The sequence below is a fragment of the Monodelphis domestica genome, chromosome 3, assembly GCF_027887165.1.
Source record: "Monodelphis domestica isolate mMonDom1 chromosome 3, mMonDom1.pri, whole genome shotgun sequence".
NCBI lineage: Eukaryota > Metazoa > Chordata > Mammalia > Didelphimorphia > Didelphidae > Monodelphis > Monodelphis domestica.
In genome coordinates, this window is record NC_077229.1 from 105,551,849 (window position 1) to 105,567,120 (window position 15,272).

At 41.7% G+C, this 15,272-nt stretch overlaps 1 long non-coding RNA gene across 12 annotated transcripts; it reads right to left on the reverse strand.

The window, feature by feature from the left end:
* Positions 1-82: 82 nt before the first annotated feature.
* Positions 83-15,175, reverse strand: LOC103102773 (uncharacterized). Of its 12 annotated transcripts, XR_001629266.2 has the most exons (5): positions 14,920-15,163; positions 14,295-14,422; positions 9,757-9,841; positions 4,519-4,686; positions 83-402 (listed from the first exon to the last, which is right to left on the reverse strand). It is a non-coding gene; the product is annotated as an uncharacterized LOC103102773 (long non-coding RNA). The 12 variants fall into 12 exon arrangements; XR_001629267.2 differs by lacking the exon at positions 83-402 and having other exon boundaries at positions 4,078-4,686; positions 15,077-15,175; XR_001629272.2 differs by lacking the exons at positions 83-402; positions 14,295-14,422 and adding an exon at positions 14,108-14,233 and having other exon boundaries at positions 4,078-4,686; positions 15,077-15,169.
* Between the last annotated feature and the right edge of the window lie 97 nt (positions 15,176-15,272).

Consider the following 15,272-nt stretch of genomic DNA (forward strand, 5'->3'; position numbering starts at 1 on the left):
TGGCACTTGCCACCTGGCTCAATGTGACGACTATCTTCGTGGTTTGAAAAACATTAATAAGAATTTTAACAAACTAGATCACTTTGGCTTAGAACTGGCTAGACAAATTATACTGTAGGGTTTTACTCTGGGGAAAAGGTACATTTCTCAAGGAACTATACATTAAACAGCATAGAACAATCTTTCAGAAGGGGATCATTTCCATTGTTGATTTCTGACTTGTATAAAGCACAGGGTCTCCTCAAAACATTCCACGCTCCATACAAATATACCATTTTCTCTCTCCTTTGGAAGGTCAGCTTAGCTGGAAGCTCTAGAGCTAGCAGTCTTCGATGAAGTTGGTTTTATTCCAGCTCTCTGCTGAGACACTCTGCACCACACAAATGGAGGACTTTGGATACACTGGGGGCAAGAGAGAGCTATCAACACGTTTGTATTTTGTGGAAGTAATGAAAACCACTTCTGCTACCCTCTTTCAAGTCCTGACCCTTAGGAAAGAAATAGAAAATAGAAACAGAGAAATAAAGCCTCATCCATAGCTAAAGATGGGACAGAGAGATCCATGTGTGGGATACTGAGAGACAGAGAACAGGTATCCTGAAGGGGCATGCCTAGCCTATCCTTGGACAGCATGGTAGACATATATGCCATTGGACTTGGAGTCCAGAGGACCTGGGTTCTAATCCTGCCTCAGACAATAACAGTTGTATTATCCTGGGCAAGTCACTTAACCCCTATACTTTTACTTTTCTCTTCTACAAAATGAGAGTAGGGTAGAGGAGAGGGTGGAGTTGATGGTCTTTGAAGTCCCATCTAGTTTCAAATTTATGATCCTGGGAAAGCCTCCTTGAGCTTAACCAGATGAGAACAGGTTACATTACTTTGTGCAATAAATGGGCTCCTGAAGAATATGTAGGGCACTTTGAAGGTGAAGAAGACCTAGGTTTGGAGGCAGCAAGATGGCTCAGTGGATTGAGAGCTAGGACAAGAGATACAAGGTCCTGGGTTCAAATATAGCCTCAGACACTTCCTAGCTGTGTGACCCTGGGCAAGTCACTTAACCCCCGTTGTCTAGCCCTTCCTGCTCTTCTGCCTTGCAATTAATACACACTGTTGATTCTTTAAAATAGATGGTAAGAGTTTTGTTGTTTTTTTTTAAAGAAGACATAAGTTCAAATCCTGCCTCCAACATTTACTGTATTCCCCTAGACAAGTCTCTTAACCTCATTGGGCCTCAGTTTTCTCAACTATAAAATGAGGGGGCTGAACCTAATGACATCTAAGTCCTTTTCCAATCCTAATATAATAGCCCTAAACCAAAAGGTGTCTTCTTCCCTCCCTTTCTTCCTCTCCCTCTTTCTTCCTCCCATCTTATCTCCCCAGATGCTCTTCTTTTTCCTGTTTCTCCCTCCTTTCTCTGTTCCTATTTTTTTGCATTCACTCTCCCACCCTCTCACCAGATGCATGACCAGGGGCTGTTGTTCCTCCTCTCTGGGTCTGCCATGAGAAGAAAGATACCAAAGGATCCAGAGCTGGAAGGAGCCTTCCCTCTCCCTTGAAGGTGAGAAACTAAAGACTCTCAAGGAAAGTGATCTGTTCAAAGTCACCTGGAATGAAGGGGTCTGCTTCTGGGCAGAACCAGGACCTAGCTCTCTAGCTTCCAACCCTGCTTCTAAGATGCCCAATTTCAATTCAATTCACCAAACATTTAAAAGCACCCACTGTGTCAAAGGCATTGTGCCCTTAGGTGCTAGGGAGAGAAAGACACAAATGAGAATGGCCCGAGAGAAGCTCACTTTTACTTGGGCCACCAGCTAGAATACTTGGATGCTTCATTTTGGCTTTTCAGTCCAGTCCAACCCTTCATGACCCTATGGGCCAGGCTGTCATGAGGGAGGGGTTCTCCACAAAGATTCTAGCATGGTTCGCCATTTCCTTCTCCAATGGATTAAAGCACACAGAGGTTATGTGACGTATACAAAGTCATCAGAAAAGGGAGAGAGATTGGAAACAGAACCAAATGTGGAGGGGGCACCTGAAGGCAGAGAGAAATTCCTAGGGGCAGAGGCTAGGAGGGAGCACATTCCTGACATAGCGGGCAAATGCTTACGTGTGCAGGAAACAGCTAGTTCAGAGTCCACTGAGCCTTGAGTGGAGAATGCATCCCTTCCCTCTTAGAATCAATATTGTGCATCAGTTTAAAGCAGAATAGCTGTAAAGGGCTAATGGGGGTTAAGTGACCTGCCCAGGGTCACCCTGAAAGTTTTTAATGTCACATGTCTAGAACCAGCTGCTCTGGTTTCTCCTCCTTGCCTCTATCTTTACCCTCCCAGTGATTGCCTCTCAGTCACTTTTTCAGGAAGACCTTGGCTATGAGCGTCTTCATTCTCTACACCCTCATCAACCACCCTGCCACCATTTTAACCTTCCCTTCCAGTTCAAGAACCATGACCAAATCAACTCTGCTCTTGTTTCTGGAAGGAGTGACCCCCCTCGCTTTCCAGAGCAAAGTGTCTCTCTCTCCCTCGACACCGCTCTCCTGTGTGTATCTCCCCCCTACCCCTGTTTAGAACATAAAGTCCTTGAATGCAGGATGTGCCTTTCCTTTTGTAGAGTAAGTTCTTAATAAATGTTTTTTTCATGCATTCAGTCAGTCATGAAGAGAAGTCCTAGGAAATAGAATATGGGGGGATTGGGAGGGAGGCAAAAAAAAAAAAAACAGAAAAGCAAGATAGCTGAGAGCCAGATTATGGGAGATTTTCAATGCTGGGCTGAAGACTATATTTTATGCTAGAAAAAGTAAGGAGCAACAGAAATGATTGGAGCGAGGGAGAGAAAAGAGTCAAGGATAACTCCAAGGCCACAAGTCTGGGTCACTGGAAGGACAGGAATGTCCTCAATAGAAATAAGGAAGTTTAGAAGGTAGGGTTGGGGAAGGGGGCAGGAAATGAGTTCCTTTGTAAACAGGGTAGCTGATGATACTGGCCAGGTAGAGATGAAGGCCAGGCAGATAGACTTGGATGCCGTATGAATGGAGAAAATTATCAAAACCAGGAAAGCTCACCAATAGAAAATATTTCAAGAGAGAATCAAAGAAAGACCAAGACAGAGCCTTGGAAGGTGCCACCCAGGTAATGAGCAGGAGCAAGATAGTGAGCCATCAAAGAAGTCTGAGAAGGAAAAAATCACCAGGCAAGAGATAACACGTTGTACCCAACTTTCGTACACGTGATTAAGTGTTAGGGGGGCAGGGAGGGCCAAATAGCAGTTCTGGAGATAAAAGTGTTCAATTCAAGAGATGAAAGGGCTAAAGCCTCCAGCTCCTGCATTCTCATTGCAGTTAGAGTGCCCTATTGGTCATTCCCAGTACATGACATTTCATCTCTCACCTCCATACCTTTGTAATCAACTGTACCTCACCCTATCCAGCACAACTCTCTTGTATTTGACCCATCACTGGGTGCTAAGGAGGTTCAACAAAACATGAACTAAAACCCCTGATTGTAGAATTTCGTTCATTCCCAATATTTTCTTACCAATACCTTAAAATAGATAAGAGAATCACCAAATCCTGGCAATGGAAGGAACTTTAAAGATCATTATATCCCAGAACCTTTGTTTTAAAGAGAAAAAAAAACCTGAGACTCAGAGAAAGTTGACTTTCTCAACATCCCTGAACCTACAAAGGGACAGAGCTACTTCAGATGAAAAGTGTCAAGCTATCCATCTCTAACAGCGTGACGTTCTATGACCCTGACACTTAAAAAGAGAACTGAACCAGGTAGCTTGTCTTCTGTAAGCCATAGAAATTTAGGAAGAGCAGATCCTTAAATGACCCCATCATCTAGAGTAGCTTCCATGCCTTCTCCTCCCTCCTTTCCCTCTCTCCCCTCAGGTTCCACTCCTGCCCTGCTTCTCATGGGCCCATGTCAGAAGTCATGACTGGTCATCTGTACCTGAATTCCTACTGCTTCATGCCAGGAAATCTTCCTCTTATTACCTGATCAGACCCTCAGCAACCCTAATTTAGGAACTAATGATGTAGTTGGAAAGATAAGACTCGACTGCACAAAACAATTAGAGAGGAGTACAAATGGCATGTATAATTAAATACTGAGTTGTATAATCAAGATTATAAGTACAGAAGGAGCAGAGGGAATGGAATTGTTAAGGAATTGGGGAAAGTGGGCCTTGAAGGCTGAGTAGGATTGAGACAAGTGGGTGGAAGAGGGGAAGGTCATTCCAGTCCAGAGGAATGATAAAAACCGTACCATGGTAATGAACATGGTATGTTGCTGATGATGAATAAGTCCCTTGCACCTGCCATGAGGCGTTACATTTCTGAGATGTCAGGATAATGACATCTTAACAAATACTTCTTGCTTTAAAAACTGAGAAATAAAATCTGGGGAACCAGGAGCTAGTCTTCCTTCAATGTTGCTCAAACTTGGGGGACAGGCCCCTCAGAAAGGCATATTCCCAGGGAGTGATGATTAGATGTTTAAGCTTCCCAACTACCTTTTGGTGGCAATGCTTTCAAGGTGGTCTTGATGATTGTCTTGGAGAGGGGAAGAGAGCCAGGGCCACATGATCTTCCAGTCATTGCACAGAAAGTTCTAGGGATCATGGTGGTCTAGAGTTAGCACAGCTTAGGTCTTGAGGAGAGTTTGGTTCAACTTCATTAATCTGAAACACGAGGGATGAGAAAAACAGACTCTGAAATGAGCACATTTGAATTATCCGATATTTAATTAAAGAACAACGGGGTGTCTGGTGGTCCGGGAAACAGTGATTGCTGTGAATGTGCTCCATTGAATAAATGGCTTCTGGCTGACTGAAGTTTTGCAAGATTTTCTATTTATTATTATCTATCTGGGGCCCACATGTGAAATGAGGTTGAGGGAATATGAAGAAGGTCCCGAGAAGAACAACCAACATGACTGGGAAATTAAGATATTCCATTTAATAAAATTCTCCATGAGCATTTCCCAAAACAAACTAAAGGAAGAGGAGAAGGCAGAGGGAGAACCAAATCATGGCTTTTAATACAGAAGAATGCTAGTGGCATACTGGTGGGGATGGAAGGACTGAAGAAGGGTCCATGGGCAGTCTCTCTTTCTGTTGGACATATAACAGGAAGAAGAGAGTTTCAATTGCTGAGGACTTCCGTGCCTTGGGTTGAAGAACTCTGGGTATCATTATTAAACACCTGAACACGCCCCCAAGTCTATTTTTCCTGAAGATTTTTAAGACTGCTAGGTCTATTTAGGATGGTTAGGGTGGACATGGATATCAGAGTTTGGGAGCTGGATGTTTCCATGGTGAGGGTTAATGGGATTATGACAATGGGTAATTTGCAGTCCAAGGAATACTTGAAACTGTCCATCTGGAGGCCATCTGCTCTGATGATTCATGCAAAGTCCCAGCCTCTGCTTTGCCCTTCTCTGGACTTCGACGCCATGCCTCAGGTGCCTTTTCCCCCTTTCCCTTCTCTTGTTGGTGGTCTTCCTGGAACTTCCATTTGGGGGAAGATCCCAGACCAGCCACATGTTGTTCTCCTGATTTTTCCTACCATGCCCCCACATGGGTAAACTCTCCTCCATCCTTTCCATCTCTTTTTTGGGTATTCTCTGCCCAAATAGGAGAATATGAGCTCCTTGAAGACAAGGATTGTCTTTCTTTGTGCTTCTATTTGCATCCCCAGGGCTTAGTACAATGCCTAGACTGGCACATAGTAGGGGCTTGATAAATGCTTGTTGACTTGATTCCTCCTCCCACATCAGACTTGGACCAGGACAGGGATTCAGAGAATGCTCTAGGCTACAAGGGTCCCTTAGGTCAGTGGACATTGACAGGATTGTAGGCAGGGGCAGGACTATGAGAAGGGCTGGGTCTGGTAGGTGTATATCAATGCCTGACGTCAGATGCTTCAGGAAAAAGCTCCAGTGTCATGGAGCTATACAATCTTGGAAGTTATAGTCTTCTACCTTCCTTTCCACTGTCCCTAGGAGAGCACTGAGTTCCACTAAATTAGAAAGCAGATTCTCAAGAGAAACTGATTTCTTCTCTGTGGTGTTCCAGAATCAAGCAGTTGGGCTACCTAGTGGATAGAACACTGATGTCAAACAAGTCTCTTAATTTTTCTTAACCTCAATTTCCTCATCTGTAAAATAGGGAGAAAAATAGCACCTACCCAGTCAGGAAATGATGTTAATTTGTAAAGCACTTTTTGCAGACACTAACTTGCCAAAGAAATGCCAACTAACATTTCAGAAGTCTGGTTCAATCCATTCCTGACTGAGAATCCTTTCTCCAACTTCAGGTGTTGTCAGGGGTCAGCAAGGTGTACCCCTTGGGTTCAGGAAGGATACCTTTTGCAAGCATGCAAGACTCCAAAAACCCCACTTAATGATCAAGAGAGAGATTTATTAGTAATAACTCCTTTGCCAACAAGACAGAATAAGTGGAACAACCTGGAGGTTGCCCCCTCCGTGCCTCCATTCTGGAATTTTTATATTCTGCCATCTCAAATCAATGGGGCAATCAAAGGAAGGTAATCTCCAAGGTCAGGTGTTTTAGGTAAAGAGTCATGTGGGCCTAAGAGAGCAGAGGAATTTCCCCATAATGGTTTGCCTGAGTTTCTGGGGATACAATGCCCATGCCACAGGGACAATTAGCTATCTAGCCTTTGACTGAAAAAACTATATCGAGGGGGAATACAATAAGCTCTCCCATAGGTACTCTATTCCTTTTTTTTGTAGCTTTCTTTGTTAGGAACATTTTCCGTGTGTCCAATTTCTCTCCCTTCCCAACCACTGCTCCTACTTTGATGCAACAAGCATGAAATCCCACCTAAGAGCGAAGCACTTTTCAGGTAGTAGGAATAGAAAACCAAAAATGAATGGTCTCTGCACTCTAGAACCTTCCTTAATATCTGGGGACCAGGTCAGGGGGAGTGGGCAGCACAGGAAAATATGTGCACAGATAAGTACACAAAGTAATTTCAGGAGGAAGAGGACACTGGTAATGATAAGGGGGTGCTTGTGAAAGCCAGGCCTCTTGGAGAACAGAGCACCTGAGGTTAGACATGAATAAAGATAAGGTTTCTGAGAAGAAGAGATAGGAAGGAGAACATTCCCGCACGAGGGGCACAGTCTGTGTGAAAGCACAGACAGGAAATAGCACACCAAGTCTGGTGAAAATTAGTAATTTCATTTGGCTGGAACTAAGAGTTCATGTTGAGGAGTCATATAGAAGTCTGGGAAGAGAAGGTGGAGCAGGAGCGTGGATTGTTTCCAATATCAGCAGGGGGACTTTGGGATTTTGTAATAGAGGCAATAGGGAATGGCTGAAAGAGTGGGCTCTGATAAATAAACTTTCTCCTTATCTTTCTTCTTTGATATTTGCTTTTTTTCAATTCACAAGCAGTTCCCTTTCTTTCCACCTCCCTCCTAACTGAAAGATTTTTTAATTATTTTCCTTTTTTCAGTGGTTGAAGAGAAGGGTGTGGAAACTTAATTTTTGTTCATTGAAATTTTTTTAATAAAAAAGATTGTAAACTTCTTAAGGAAAGAGAATCTACATACTTGTGTTTGTGTCTCAATCATGATAGGTATTTAGAGGATAAATTAGGCAGGGTCTATGTTGAGTGGAGAAAAGAGGATAGATGTGAGAAACCATGGAAGAAGAATAAATGAGACTTGGCTATTGGAAGTGATGGTGTGAGAGCAAAGGGAAGAAGTGAGAGTAAAGAATAAAGGATGACTTTGAGGGTGAAAACTTGGGTAGCTAGAAAAATGGCTATATCCCTCAAGAAGAATGGCAAAGTGTAGAGAAGGGATAGATTTAGAGGGAGAGTTAATGATTTCTACTTTGGATGGGTTGAGCTTGAAAAGACAAATGAGACCTCCAGGGAGATTATTCCAGCAGGCAGTTGCTGACTTGGAACTGGAGTTGAGAAGAAAAATTAGGGCCAAAGAATAGATTTGGGAATCATATCATGCGAGAGAAGAGAAAAAGAGAAGGGGGGGGAGAAAGAGAGAGAGACAGAGAGAGAGACAGAGAGAGAGAGAGAGAATGAGAGACAGAGAGAGAGAGAGAGAGAGAGAGAGAGAGAGAGAGAGAGAGAGAGAGAGAGAGAGAGAGAGAGAGAGAGAGAGAGAGAGCGCAAAAACACCAGACTAGAAGATCCATCTTTGGGGAGGGGCATCTAACAATGGGCTGCCAAGTGGATTCCCCTTCTTCAAAAAGAGGCTGGATGACTACTTGTCAGGCATGTTATAGCAGGGATTCTTTTTCAAGTATAAGTTAGACTAGAATTGCCATTGAGATCCCTTCTAACTCAAAATTTCTGATTCTTTGGTATTTTGACACGTGGAATAGGGGAAAAGAGGAAGTGGGATGGACTTGATTCTCTCATTAAATCAGGTCAATTCTGCTTTCTGAAGCAAAAAAACAAGGATAATCTCTTCTCTACATAATAGTCCTTCAAATACTTTAGGACAGATATTATGTGTTCTTCTCTCTGCTTCTATTCTTCAGGTTAATTGTCTCCTATTCTTTCTCCTCACTCTGGACAGTTTCCTCACTACAGCCTAAAGATACCATTAGCTTTTTTGACTTCCAAAAAGTCAGTTGGTTAGAGTTGGAAGGGGCCTGCAAAAATCATTCCATCTAGCTCTATTTTTGTATATGTAAGAGGGAAAAGAGGCTCAGTGAAGGTTCATGACCACTTGCCCAAGGTCTCGTGTCATCTACTTAATGACAGAACCTAGACTAATTAAATGACTCTGGGAGACCAATTTTTGAGGGATGTTTAATCCATTGCCAGCTAGGGAAATCTATGAAATTAGCTAATTAGATTGGACAGTGCTATGCACTAGACTATTTCTTGCTCATCTGAGACCCCATAGACAACCATTTCAATTACAGTCCCAGTAAAATCCTAGACCTTTCACACCTTTCTTGCCAATCCCTACCTCTAAGTAACCTTTCTAGGGGACCAATGAGCTTCTCATAAATTAGAAAACTCTAAATTAAAAGGAATTTTTCATGAATTTGCATTTGAAGGGGGAAAGGTAAATCCAAAAGAAGCTTTCATTAGAGATGTACAACTAGTAAATGTTTTGAAACTATGTCTTAAAGTTAGCTTAGATTCAGCCCAATCTTCGGTATATGGGGTTGGTCTTTCAGAGGTGTTAAACCAAGTTTTGATTTACTTATTCTCTCATGAGCATGGAGAATTTGGGCCAAATACAGATCACTCTTCCCCATTCCTGACTGAAAAGTTTGAGTGCTATAAGACTGCTCTGCTAAGTCTCCTGATGGGACCCTAGTTAGTGACTCTTCAGAATTCCACTTTCCATAGCCTGAGGTTCTTGGCAAGAGATTGAGAGATTCTGTATCTAGACTCCAACTAGGACTCTCTCTCTCTCTCTCTCTCTCTCTCTCTCTCTCTCTCTCTCTCTCTCTCTCTCTCTCTCTCTCTCTCTCTCTCTCTCTCTCCCTCTCTCTCTCTCTGCTATACTTAGGGTTTACCTTACATATATGTTGTATCACTGACTCCTTGCCCCAAAGAATCAGCCCTTCAATTCTCCATCAAGATTTATTTTCTTTTGAGTCTTGAAAATATTTCTCGATTCATTCACTTTTTTTACCAAGGTAAATAGTATTGAACTTGGGCAAAATAGGTTAAAGAAGGTTAGAAGGGAGGAGTAACAGAGCGTTAAATGAAGCAATAAGAGAATATCAGCTTACCCTCATGAGTTCAAATCCTCAGATTCAGACAAACAACATCTTAGAGTTCTGAAAGACCTGATGGATTCAACTGCTGGTCAGTGACCTTGAAGGAATAGTAGAGAACAAGGGGAGGGGGAGAAAATAAGTACTTATTAAACCTTTACTATGAGCCAGACACTGTACCAAGGACCTTGCAAATATTTCATTTGATTCTGACAATTACCCTGGGAGAAAGGTACTATTACTATCCCTATTTTACAATTGAGGAAACAGAGGCAAACAGAGGTAAAGCAACTAGCCCAGGGCTACATATTAAGTCCATTCCCAAGGCTTTATCTGCCATACCACCCACCTGCCTATTTGAAAAAAATGCAATGGGACAAGTACAGAATCAGAGAGACTTAGCCATTGACCAATTTGTGTGGGGAAAAAAGGAAGGATGATTGTGGTGTCAGTAGTATGGTATGGCATCCCCCCAAAAGTAATCTTAGACTATATTATAAAAGTATAATGACCAGAATAGGAGAGGTGATAGTCTTCCTGTCCTCTGCCCTGGTCAGATCCCTTCTAGAATGCTGTTTATTTTTGGGCATCACAACTGTCCCAGAGTGGGTAGAGAACAAGAGACAAGTTCATAAGAGCATAGTTTTAGAGATAGAAGGAGGATTAAAGGCCATCTAATGGAAGCTTTTAACTTTACAGTTAAGGAAAACTGAGGCTTGGAAAGATCTAGTTGTCTTCCCAGCTTCACATAGGATAGGCAATAAATATCAGAGTTGGAATGAGTTGAAGAAACAGGATATTTATCATGTAATAGAAAAGACTTAGAGGAAAAGTGAGGGGCTGTCTTCAAGTATTTGAAGAATTGGATTTATTCTGCTTGGTCCCAAAGGGCAGAATTAAGACTAATGGGTGCAAAAAGGAGACATGTTTCACTAAATTATAAGGAAAAGCAGTCTAAGAATTAGAACTGTCTAAAAGTAGAATAGGATGCCTCAGGAGATAGTGAGTCCCTGGTTAGTGGCAATCTTCAGGCACTCAATCAATAAACATTTATCAAGAACCTACTATGTGCCGGGCACTGTGATAAGTGCTGAAATGGAATAAAATTCATGCTTCTGGTGGGGGTTGGACTAAATAACCTCAAGGTTCCTTCCGATGCCACAACTAAGTGACTAAGTGATTGCTTCCTGGGGGACACCTGATCTATGACCAGCTGAGGAAAATCTATAGCTGAAATCCTCAAAGTGTGGTCCCAAGACCCTTGGGAGTCCTCAACAACTTTTGTGGGGAGGGGGGATTTTTTGAGATAAAAATTATTTTCACATTAGTACTAATATGTTTTCATTGAAAATATGGCCCACATAAATGAGGAGGGTCTCAATTTTTTAAAGTGTAAATGGACCCTGATACTAAAAAAAGTTGAAAACTGATAATCTATGGAATTGGTAAATTAAATTGGACAAAAACATGCACCAGCTTGTTTCCTACCCAGCATAGATACCATGGTCAGTCATTTCAGAGAGGTCTCAGGAACACCCTAGAACCCTCAACCTTCTTGATCTTCTCATAAATCTTCTTTGCCATTCTCTAACCCCAGGCAAAATATAACTGCCTGCTTTCTCCTATTCCTGGCCTTTGAGCTTTGCTAGAGGAAGTTACATTACCACACCAATCAGTTCCACTTCATATTTATACTGTGTAAGCTGAGCTAAGTCTTCAATACTCTTTCTCAGTCCTCATATTCATCTTTAGTTGATGTCCCAGTCCTTCTCAGTGACTGTTCCAGTTTCTTTTAGTTCTCCTCAAAGCTCACTGTTACCTTCAACAAACCTCTTCCATTATAGGTCTCCTCATCACTAAGATGGATTTGGTGAAGTGGAAAACGAGTAATAGTCTTCCATGAACTCAGTCTATATCTTTGGACAAGACACCCTCTTCCTCTCACCCCACCCCATTAATGTGAGCCCTAATCTCCCCACCCCATTAATGTGAGCCCTAGTCTCTTTCCTGACCTCCAATTTTGAATCACCACCTGCCAAAATGAGCTTCCTAAAGTGCATGTTACCCTCTTCTATTCAATAAACTCCAGTAAGTTCCTATTACTTTCAAGATCAATACCAAACCTTATTTTTGGCATTTAAAGTCTTTCACAATGTGGTCCCTTCCTACCTTTCCAATATTCCTACCCTTTATACCCCTCCATACACTCTATGATTCAACTACCTTGGCACTTCATCTCCCAGTTCCCAATGTCTTTTGATTAACTATCTCCCGTGCCTAGAATACTCTCCTGTAGAGTAGGGGAGAATGAAGAGTTGAAAATGACTCTTGAGGCTTTGAACCTAGATGACTAAAAAGATATTTGTCCCTCAACAGAAACAGATATTACGGGAAATGGTGGGAGGATAGATGAGTTCTGTTCTGGACCTATTACCTTTTGAACGTATTAATTTGGAGATACCTAGAGACCAGAATTGCAAACTATAAATGGGCATTTGAGTATGTGTGCCATATTACCAGTCAGTGAGATTTTATATAGTTATGGTTCCAGGGACTGTGGTAGGTAGATACTACATTGTAAAGATTGATTGAAATAGTCCCTAACCTCAAAGAGCTAGAGAAATGCAAATGAAAGTCCAAGAGATGACCTCATACCCTGAAATTGGCAAAGATAGTTACGAAAATAGGAGTCCTTATAAGTGCACTAATACATTGTTGGTGAATCTATACATTGGTCCAACCATTCTGGATCTATTTGAAATTATTATACAAAGACTAGTGTCTCAAAGTTCATACTTTTTTTATTTCAGAAAGTCAAAGACAGAAATACCCAATGTATAGCAAGATATCAATAGAGAAAGAAATAAAACAGGTACCTGTAAGTTGCAGAATGACTGAGAAAAAAACACTATTCAATATGGAAATATGTTTTGCATGATATCACATGTATAACCTATATCAAATTGCTTACCAGCTCAAGAAGGGAGAAGGAAAGGGAGGGAGGAAGAGAATTTGGACCTCAAATTTTTAGAAAACTAATATTAAAAATTGTTTTTACACATAATTGGGAAAAATTAAACTTTGAAAGATAAAAAAAGCTATGGTGTTGTGGATTTAATAGAATTTTTAAACCCTTACCTTTCACCCTAGAATCAATACTATACTTTTTTTAAAACCCTAGAATCAATACTGTGTTTGGGTTCCAAGGCAGTAGAGATGCAAGGGTTAGGCAATGGGGGTTAAGGGATTTGCCCAGGATCCCATAACTAGGAAGTGTCTGAGACCAGATTTGAACCTCAGGACTTCCCATCTCCAGGCCTGGCTCTCTATCCACTAAGCCACCTCACTTCCCTCTAGAATGTTATTTTATTATAAGACACTAAGAGTTCAGAGAAACATGAAAATGTATCAATGATGCAGAGTAAAATAAGCAGAACAACACCCCCCCAAAATCTACAATGATTACCATTATGTAAATGAAAATGTCACTAAAAGGAAGGCATTGCAAATTCAACATGTTCACAACTGTGCTCATTTTTCCTCCTAAACCCACCCCTCTTCTGAACTTCCCTCTACTGGTCCAGGGCACCACCAATCTCTCAGTCACTCAGGTGGCTCACATAGCCCAATAGGTTGCCAAATCATCTTGTTTCTTTGTCTCATTTATCATTTGTGTCCCTTTCTCTTCACCGACACAAGGTATCATTGTAGGTCAGGTCCTCATCAGTGGCTTTGGAAGTGATCTCTCTGCCTCAAGTCTCTGCTCTCTTCAATCTATTCTGCATCCAGTCACTAACATAGTTTTTCTAAAGAATAGATCAAAAAGAAGTCCTTTGTTGCTATTGTTTTTACTTCATGGCTTGGCCCCTTCCTATCTTTTCAATCTTCTTACATAGGATCTCCCTTTACACACACTCTATAACCAGCTTAAGTAAGTTCTAACCTACTTACTGGTCCTCATACAAAACACTCCATCTCTTGTCTGCATGCATCCCTTTGCACTGATAGCTCCCTCTTCCTAGAATGTTCTCTATTATTCACTTTCACCTCTCTGAAGCCCTAACTTCCTTTAAGATTCATCTCAAATGCAACCTTCTACAGGATGTCATTCTCAGTCCCTTCAGCTGCCTTCCTCTCTCAGGCCACCTTTCATCTATCCTATGTGTCTTATCAGTCTCCTCCATCATAATATAAGTTCCTTGAGGGTTGGGGCTGTTTTTTGCTTTGTCCCTATGTCCCTCATGCTTAGCACAGTGTCTGGCACATTTTTAATGATTAATAAATGCTTATCAATTGATTAAAAAACATAGTTCAAGAAAAAAGATAATTAAACATGCTTTGCATGGCAGAGAAGTGGGGGACTTACTGTGGCAGAATATTGTATACATTGTCAGGTGCAGTGCAGTCCTTGTATCTGTATCCTATCACCTCAGTAATTTCTAAAAACTCAGCCCCCTACTCCAATCGATTGGTAGATAGGTAGACAGACATGCTTTAAAGTATCAATAAAACTCATTTTAAAGATATGCTTCACCTGACTTGGTCATACACACCTATAGTTCCTGTCGGTGGGGACACTGAGGCTTGGAGGTTCTGAGCTGCAGTGGAGCTAAAACCAACTGAGGGTCTCTACTAAGAACAGGACCAATATGATACGAGAAGCAAAGAGCTACCAGGCTGCCTAAGGAGGAGTAAATGATTGGTCTCAGAAAAACAGAAGAAGCCCAAACTTCCGAGTTGATCAGTATTGAGGCCAGGTCTGTGAGGGTCCAATGGTCTAGCCTGGGTGAGCTAAGGAGCCCCAGCCTCAAAATAAAAAATAAAATGAAATTTAAAAAAGTAACACCTTAGCATTTTGATTACTATTTGTTAATTAAAATAAGCAAAATAACTTTTAAAATGAGAAAAGAATAAAGGGAGGGGAGCTGAAGGAACTCATATCTAGAACCCTCAGAAGTACGTTTCAGGGCTAGAAAGAATAAAAAGAGTTTGCTACAGATTGCTGTAACGAAAATGCTATGGGGAGTTGATAAAGCAGAAAAGAGATGCTGACCACAATGAGGGCCCAGCTCCTCTTCCTATGTCTCCTAAATTTGTTGTTCCCCTAGTTCTTCTATGTTCTTCAACCCCTTCCTTCACAGCTTCCACTATCACCTTGAAACAAATTTCCAGACTCACATTTCCCATCCAATGCTGGACAGCTCCACTCGGACTCCTAACCAACAAACACTACGTGGAGCAGCAAACATCTTTTTTTGCCCCCTTTCCCACTCCCAAATTTGCATCTCCTGTTTCTATTAATGGAAATACCAGTGATCCTTCCAGTGGTCCAAACCTCATTTTCCTCTCTGATTCTTTCCTCTCCCTCAGTCCCCCATCTCTCTAGTCAGTCATTCAGCCTCCACTGAGGCTGTCTAATGTTTCCCGTTCTTTCTGTTCCCATGGCTCCCAGCTGACTTAAGCCCCTCCTTTGTGTGATGTTTAGGAGATGATGATGATAATACTGCAATCAACAACAATGGAAAGGCAGG